Below are 8,342 nucleotides of genomic sequence, written 5' to 3' on the forward strand. Positions count from 1 at the left end.
GTCGCGACACAGTCGGACGCGGAGGCGGCGCAAGCGATCACAGACGAGACTGTCGGCAGCTGCGCACCCTTCGCTCCGCCAATAAAGTTTCGAGGGTACCGATTCCATGCCGAGGCATGTCCGTCCATGTCCATCATCGATCTCACGTGAACCGGTGACGGACAGGCTGTAGACTCCGACGAGGAGCGGTAGGGCATGTGAGGCGGCGAGGCCTCGACTCTCGTGAGCCAATCCATGTCCCATGTTCTACTCTTGCTCATCAGCGGCCGCACTTTCACTCCGTGTGGCTCAGCTGGCCGTCCAACATGGGCACATAAGGGAAGAATAAGGACTCATGAGGATGTGCCCCACCTTAGATTTGCACTAAGTTTAGGTCCGGTCGTTTCTATTTCATGAAATATGCCAGAAACGTAAAAAAGTCGTCCGATTCAAATAAAAATTGTTTAATTTGCATGTATTTCGTCCAGCTTATTTAAATACGGTTGAAATGTACGCGGGCATGGTTGGACGACCGACTCCATGTCAATGTCAACGTCAGATACATATCCCTTTTCTCGTCAAAAAAAAAGATACATATCCATTTCATGGTCAGCGTTTGAGATGGCCTAATATGGTATGGCATGCCATGATCTGTACAGTACTTAAGAAACATTTTCTTTTCGAGAATACCAAAAAACATTTCCAAGACATGGCGTGAATGGGCATGGCAACGGTAAGAAATTCCCCAGTCCGCCCCCAATTCGAGACAGAAGCATCGCACAGCAGCCGACCCCTACCCGCTCCGAATCCTTCCATCCATCACCACCTCCACTTTCCTTTTATTTCCGCCGCCACGCCACGTGCACCTCGGCCAAGGACGAGGCTCCGGCTCTGCCCCGGCTATAAAGCTACGCCCTTTGGCCGGCCCGCTCCTCCTCCTCCTCCTCTCTTCCTCCGTGCCATGCCGCGCCTCTCGCCTCCTCGCCGCGCTCTGCCCGGTCCGCTCCTCCTCCTCCTCTTCGTCCGGGCGATGCCTCTCTCCTCCGACCTCTCCGTTGCACTCCGGCCGGTCCGCTGCTCCTCCACCCTTCGCCCGGGCCGCGCGTCTTCCCTCCTCAAGCCGGGTTTCATCTTGCTCGTCCTCCTCGGTCGATTTGCCCGTCTAGAATCGCGTCCGGATTCGATTTTGCTCGTCCCGGGTCGATTTGCCCGTTTAGAGTCGCGCCCGGATTTGATTTTTCTCGCCGTCGCCGATTTAGATAGCTAGAGAACCCCGCCTGATTTGATCTTGCTCGTTCTTGCCGTCGTCCATTCGGACCGCGCCCAATTTGAGTTTGCTCCTTCTCAGTTCGCGTCAGTTTAGAACCGCTCCCGAGTTGATTTTGCGCGTCCCCGCCATCGTCAGTTTAGAGTCGCTCGCTTCTGATTTGAATTCTTCTTGTCCTCGCCGTCACCCGTTTTCGTTTTGCTCGTCCTCGCCGTCGCCCCGACACGCTCGCGTGTTCTTGGTCCGTCTCGTCGAGGGTCTCCCGTCTGGTTTGCGATTCAGAAATTTCTGCGTGCGCTCCTGTTGTCCGAGAGACGCTTTGGATCCTGCGTGTCTTCGTGTTCGTGTCAGCGCGAGCGTTATAGGAAAGGTCGGGTCTTGGTTTTAAAATTGGGTTATGGGCCGGAGATGGAGAGACAGAGAGCGATTGTCAGTTTGTCGTGGTAGTTCAGATCGGTTCCTAGGCTGTTGCGTTGTCGTTCGGTTGTTGTCTGATCTCAAATGGCTAGCTTGTTCGTGTTAGCCTAGATACTCTGGTTCCTATGTCGATTATGATTGTACCAGCTAGCTTGTTTCACTTTCGTCAGGATAGATGCAGGGGTGATTTTGTTCTGATGGGTGTTACTGCTTCTGTTCTTTTCAATTGGTTGTTTACTTCCTAGAGTATCATGCTTTGCTTATGTTCCCATATATGGTGATGTGTGTTCAGGGGTGCAAACCATTAACCATGTAGGCCGTGGGTGCCATTTCGAGCAGGAGGAGTAGAAATTTTTAAAAGAGTGCAAATCATGTGGCTTGCTGATTGACTAATTGAACACCTGCTGCTGCTACTGTTTGACAAGGTTTCCTACTTTTCTTCCTTGTGTTGCATATAGGAGTACTAGATGAGGTGCCTTAGACTTTGTTCTAGATTGCATAGCATAACTCTAGAATTTTGTCATCGCACACCTGGGCATATAATTCTGCTGTGAGCATAACTCCAGAGTTTATTTATCTGTGAAAGCACGTTTATCACACGTTTCTTATCAATGCTGCTCACTTTGTCATGTCCCTTCTATTTGTCCTGTTAAATTTTAATATATGGCATCAACTTGGAACAACTTTTGTACTCGCTGGTTGGAATGCCGACTTCTGTATTTGTTGCTATGTAAGCCATGCACTTGCGAAGCCTGGGCCTGATTAGGATTTGGATTGCATATAGATTTTATGCTATGTTTGTTTATAACCTGGTTGTTGCCTAATATAGTGTAAATCTGCTAGTTTTTTAATTTCATTTATGTTCAACACAAGTAGTTTTTGTTCATAAGTGGTATTTCTTTTGTGTGTGTATGAACATTCACGCTATCAATTTTTCTTATCATAATCATTTACCGTGGTGTTTGACAATACATTTCTACTGTTCTTTGTTCCCTTTTGAGTTTCACTGACTCAATTATGCATGAGATATGATATCAATTACTGCTGTCCAATCACTGAAATAATGCTTTTCTTGCTTTGCCTAGACTTTGTGACAAGAATAAGCATTCGTCTCTGTGCCTACAAACTTGTGGGTAATGATGATGATCTAACTAGCTTCCTGTTTTCAGGAATGAAGATCTGAATTACCCTCACCCCTCTACAGAAATCAGTTTACTCATTCAGTTTCTGGAACTTCTTTATAGCTTTCCGATTTTACTTCGGTCTTGCATGTATTAGCTTTCTGTTTGTACCCTTATCTATGTATGTCTCTTTGTGTGTTTCTTGTGTGCAAGCGATCCATTGTGTGTGTCTGACTGTGTGTCTGACTGTGTGTGTGATGTGCGCCTATCTATGTGTGTTTCTTTGTCTGTTTCATGTGTGCAAGTGCTCCATTATCTGCGTGTGACTATGTTTGACTGCTTGGATGGGGTGATTCTGATTGTGTTACTTCTTATATGGTATGTCCAATATGTTTCTTATTCATGCTTTGCTTGTGTTCCAATGTCGTCTCCCCATATATGGGGATGTGATCAGGGATGTAAACCATTTAGGTCGTTTCGAGCAGGCAGGGATCCAGAGATGTGCGCTGGTCAGGCTTCTCTCCTGCTGATAGATGATGATAGGCTAAGCAGAAAAGTTTGACTCTTGTAACACTCACTTGCTTGGCTTCCACTCCTTTGTGTGGCTGATTTGGCATCCAATGCATCTCATGCCTATCTTATATATCTCGCTCACTCATCACAGCATCCTTTCCCTGTTTTTGTTCCTTTTTCTTCTTATCATAATAATCATGTATACCGTGGTGTTTGACAATACATTTTTTGTGATATCTGTGTTTAGTTATCTCTTATGTGGATATCATATTCTTTTTCTGTATTACTGCTGTCCATTCACTGGAATAATGCTTTTCTAAGTATTTCAGGTAGGATATAGACAAATGTCACATTTGCTCTTCCTTGTGTTGCTAAGGACACGGATGGGTTACAACGCAGGTATATTTATGTTTTCTACATTTTGTGATGCTAATGTCTGTAGTCCCAAACGCTTATTTAGCCATGTATTCCTTGCTCACTTCACAAGATTATGTATTCATGCTGATAGTATGTTGCTCTTTCTAGGACCGATAATTCTGATAGTATGCCGATAGTATGCCAAGGACTACTCAGGGTTCCTATCGCTTTCTGTTTTACCAACTAAGGTAATCGAATTTTGATCTTCAGCTTGCAAATTTATATCACCTTATGGGAGGGAAAGGTTTGCATGTACATGAGCTCCAATTACCTACATATATACTTGAATTGCTTTGGATTTGTTGGACTTCTATTCTATGATTCACTTGATCTGTTAATTTGAGTATTTTCCTAGTGAGTTCTTTAGGTTCATCTTGTGACACGAAATACAATTTTGGTACGTGTAGACTCTGAAATTTGGTGATAAAGAAAAGGTACCTCCTAATTTGTTCTTTGGCTCTCTTACACTTGTCTTTGTTTATATAACAGTAGTGGCCTCCTGGCTTGTAGTTGGGTAGTGCAGAGAGAGGTTTGGAATTGAAGAACTAAAATAATGCAGAGTTGAAGGTTTTGAACAGGAAGCTTGAACAAAGAGTTTACTTTTTCTCATGTCTTTGATTAGTTTCATCCTATCTATGTATGTTTCTTGTGTGCAAGCACTCCATTGTGTCTCTGTGACTGTGTGTGACTGACTGTTTGTGTGTGTGACTGATTGTGTGTGTTTCTTTGTCTGTTTCTTGTGTCCATTGTGTGTGTGCGTGTGTGTTGACTGTGTATGTGTGAAATTTTATGACACTGACTATGTATTGATTGTGACTGTGTGTATGTGTGTGTGTTGACTGTGACTGTGTGTCATTTTATGATTGGCTGTGTATTGATTGTGACTGTGTGTGTGTGTTGACTGTGACTGTGTGTCATTGTGCAAGCGCTCCATAACTACATATGCATGGAAATTTCTATAAGGTCATGGGCATGTAATTTTATGACCTACATACCTTTGTAGTTGGTAGTATCATTGCCCTTTGGACACTCTTCAATGCATTGTTGTATATTTTCCTGCCACAAGTATGATGTTTGTGCTTAGAATGATGTATATGTAGAATCCAGGGTGGATGGAGGTTTTCATGATGGCTAATTTGATTTGTTATGGTTCTGATGGTGTGCTTCTTGTGTTCGAACTGAACCTGTGGATCACTCATCAACCTGGTCTGTGTTTGTATGGTAATCCTTCTCGAATTTAACTCCTTCCAATTGTGCACACAATATTTATCTTACGTCTGGTAATACCTTATGAATGTTTTAGCTAGTAATATAGTAATGCCATACTTCTTTGGACGTTGTTCTGCATATGCAAGTGTGATGAGCTCACATATTGTGTCAGTATCTACCTACATAGATGAATTATTTTCGGATAGGACAGAGATGCAATGTTTACGAAGGTTCTTTAACATTGAACTCATCAAAGGTCCTTGGACTCAAGAGGTTTGTCATTGCACTCCTGACTTTGCTCGAGAAAAAAAAGATTTTGCACATTTTATAGTTATATTTATGATATTTTTCTACAGGAAGTTGACAAAATTATTGACCTTGTAAACAAGTATGGACTAACAAAATGCTTGCAAGGTATTTGTTTTGATTGTTTTATTTTTATATGGTTTGTTGAAATGCATTTAACCCCTATGTGCAAGGTAAACACACTGGTAACAATTCTCTGTTGACGCATTGCAGGTCAGCTACCAGAACTTCCCCGCTGATCCTGGGATGTTTCTGAACATGCTCCCGAACATGTTCAATTTATCCGCCCTAGGACAGGTGACTACTGTGCTACTTTTATGATTCTGTGTAGCTAGTACTCAAATCATGGATAGTCCATTCTGTCATCATAACGTGACTAGATTCACTCTGATTTGCAGTTTATTTGGTGATGGCAGAATGAACCCACCTGTGATCTATTCTGCTTCTTTCTTATTCAATGTTTTGTTATTACTTTCTAATTCTCTCTTCCCTTTGCATTGATCCACTTGCTATGCAGCCACTGCCATGACACAGCAGGTATGCTTGATTTTTTGTTTTGTGCTTGAGATTTTTCTTGTTCTGTGATGCATATGCCTGACCACTCTTTTCTTAGGTTACTTGGCATGCTCGGCGTGTTTACTTCGGTGGACTTCCTCTGACCGCTAATGAACAGGTAATTGCCTTGAGTAACGTATTATTTCTTGGCGCCTCTTTCTCTATTCGCAGTCCGTGCTAACTATTTTGTTCTTCTTTCTTCAGACGGTTGCTCTATTCTTCAATCAAGTTATGGCTGCTATCGGGGGAAAAACATTTGGTCTAGGTGAAGCAGTTGTTAATATGAAGCTGGTTTTTGAATTCATTCAAAACATCTTAGTTGTTAATATGAAGCTGATTTTTGAATTCATTCAAAACATCTTAGGTGGCATAATCATCTGAATCCAAACGTATGGAACGATGCTTGGACTACTGAGGAGGAACATGCACTGATTAATTCCATCAGGTATATGGGAATAGCAAAAGTTATTCCTGGAAGGTACTTGAAAGTGCAACTATCCCTGGGTGGTTTTGGTAATTCCTAACAACATATAGCTCATTGAGCTAACATTATTCCAAGATTAATATTTCAGGAAAATCTCAATGAATGGCATGGCATGGATGAGGAAAGTGGATCCCTTAAAATTCTAAGGACAAAAAGTTTGGCTCAAGCTTCAAGATCAAGACTCTACATTTTATATTTTAGTGATCCAAGATCACATTGAGTCTATAGGAAAAGCCAATACTATCAAGGAGGGATGAGGTGTTGCTTAATGGCTTGCTTGCTCAAAGTGCTTAGTGATATGCTCCAAAACCCTCAACTACCTTCCCACATCCACATATGACCTAAACCAAAAGTCAAACTCGGCCCCACCGATTCTTTCTATCCGGCGCCACCGAGTTTCAAATGTCATAGCCACTGCCACAAACTCTAGGCAAATCGGTCTCACCGAGATGGGATTGTAATATCTTTGTTTCCCTTCGTAATGTTTCGGTCTTACCGAGATGAGCGATCGGTCTCACTGAGATTGGAATGTAAACTCTTTGTTTCCCTTTTGTAACATTTTGGTCTCACCGAGATGAGCGAATCGGTCCCACTGAGTTTACCTGACCGAGATAAAGAAATATTGAGGATCAAATAATAAAATCAAATAAGATTTTATTTCGGAGTTTTTCGATGTTTTATTTGAATTTAGAAAAAATGTGCGTTTTTAAAAATTGCATTTAGGTTCCAAATAAATGTTCACCTTGTGCGGCTTGATTTTAGAAGCCCGTGAAAATTTATTTCAGAATTTTTGGAGTCCGTTTAGTATTTCTTTTTATTTTTCTTCCGCGCATAATATAAAAAAACGCGCACCGACCTACGGGCCGTATCCGACCTGGACACCGGCCCGGGCAGGCTTTATAAGCCGGGGCAGCCCACCCGGGCCAAACCCTAGCCGCCCCATCCCCAGGCCGCCGCCGCCGACGATGCCGCCGCCGCGCCGCCCGCCGCCGCGCCGCCGGACGCCGCCACCGCCGTCCCGCCGTCGAGGTCCGCCGCCGCCTCAAAATCCGCGCCGGTTTTTTTAGATTCGGTTTTTTTAATAGATTGGTTTTTCCGGTTTATTTAAATAGTGAGCATTCGTCCGTTCGTTCGTTCTAGTGAACGTTCGTCGTTTTTCTTTTTTTCGGATTAAATCCGCGATTTTTCTGACCGCGATTCCTGATCCGATTTTTGTTTTAGTATAACTTTTCGCTCGTTTATCGGAATCAGGCGATTCAAGCGCCTAGAGTTTCGTCTCGAAACCCTCTATCCGTTTAACCAACTTAAACAAGATTTTGCTACTGTAAAATTTGCCCTAGATCTAGATTAGTAGAATGAAGTTGTTTTCTTTCTCCGTTTGACTTTCGTTGCTTCGTTCGATTTGATTCTTTTTGTCAACCGGAGTTCTTAAGTTGAACCTTCTGGTTAGATATCTTATTTGAGTTTTACCCGTGCATTAGTTGAGTACTTATTGTATACTTGTTTGTTTGTCTATGATAGAATACCCGGAGTGCGCCGCCTGTTACTTCGAATCTCTAGGTTTCGTGGATCATCAGCAAGGCAAGTAACACTTTGATCATACCTTTCCTACTACCCAGTTTTATTGCATTAGATCAATCCTCACACATTGCATGGTTAGGATCTAATTAAATTGTGAGATTGGAAGTAGATGAGGTAGTACCTATTACCTGTTTATTATCAAACATTTGGGAGTTATTTCTACGTTTACTTATTATGCCATGCTATGCTAGTAGACGTGGATTGGGTGAGTGATATCCATGATAGATGTGAGTTTTGATTAATTAATGGTTTATCTAAGGTGAAAACTTAAACACACATCTGGGTGGATTGAGGCACCTGGGTATTCCAGGACTTGCCTGTTTTTTTTTTGGACCGCCACCCATGCTCAAAGGGATCATGAGACTATTCATACTAGAAACTTCCGTGTGCAGCCACAAGCTATTATGGGCTCTAGCATAGTTGACTAAGTTGTGCGAACTCTTACAGTGGTAGACTAGCAGATGTAGGGGATGTAGGTGGTACGGTCTACCCG

The 8,342-nt window shown here is 42.9% G+C and overlaps 1 long non-coding RNA gene across 3 annotated transcripts; it reads left to right on the forward strand.

The window, feature by feature from the left end:
• The first annotated feature begins 842 nt into the window (after positions 1-842).
• LOC123039266 (uncharacterized) lies at positions 843-6,502 on the forward strand. Of its 3 annotated transcripts, none has more exons than XR_006417945.1 (9): positions 843-3,696; positions 3,823-5,196; positions 5,280-5,337; positions 5,443-5,526; positions 5,747-5,766; positions 5,843-5,902; positions 5,989-6,049; positions 6,149-6,229; positions 6,357-6,453. It is a non-coding gene; the product is annotated as an uncharacterized lncRNA (long non-coding RNA). The 3 variants fall into 3 exon arrangements; XR_006417943.1 differs by having other exon boundaries at positions 6,149-6,262; positions 6,357-6,447; XR_006417944.1 differs by having other exon boundaries at positions 844-3,696; positions 6,149-6,502.
• The last annotated feature ends 1,840 nt before the right edge of the window (positions 6,503-8,342 follow it).

The sequence above is a fragment of the Triticum aestivum genome, chromosome 1A, assembly GCF_018294505.1.
Source record: "Triticum aestivum cultivar Chinese Spring chromosome 1A, IWGSC CS RefSeq v2.1, whole genome shotgun sequence".
Lineage (NCBI taxonomy): Eukaryota > Viridiplantae > Streptophyta > Magnoliopsida > Poales > Poaceae > Triticum > Triticum aestivum.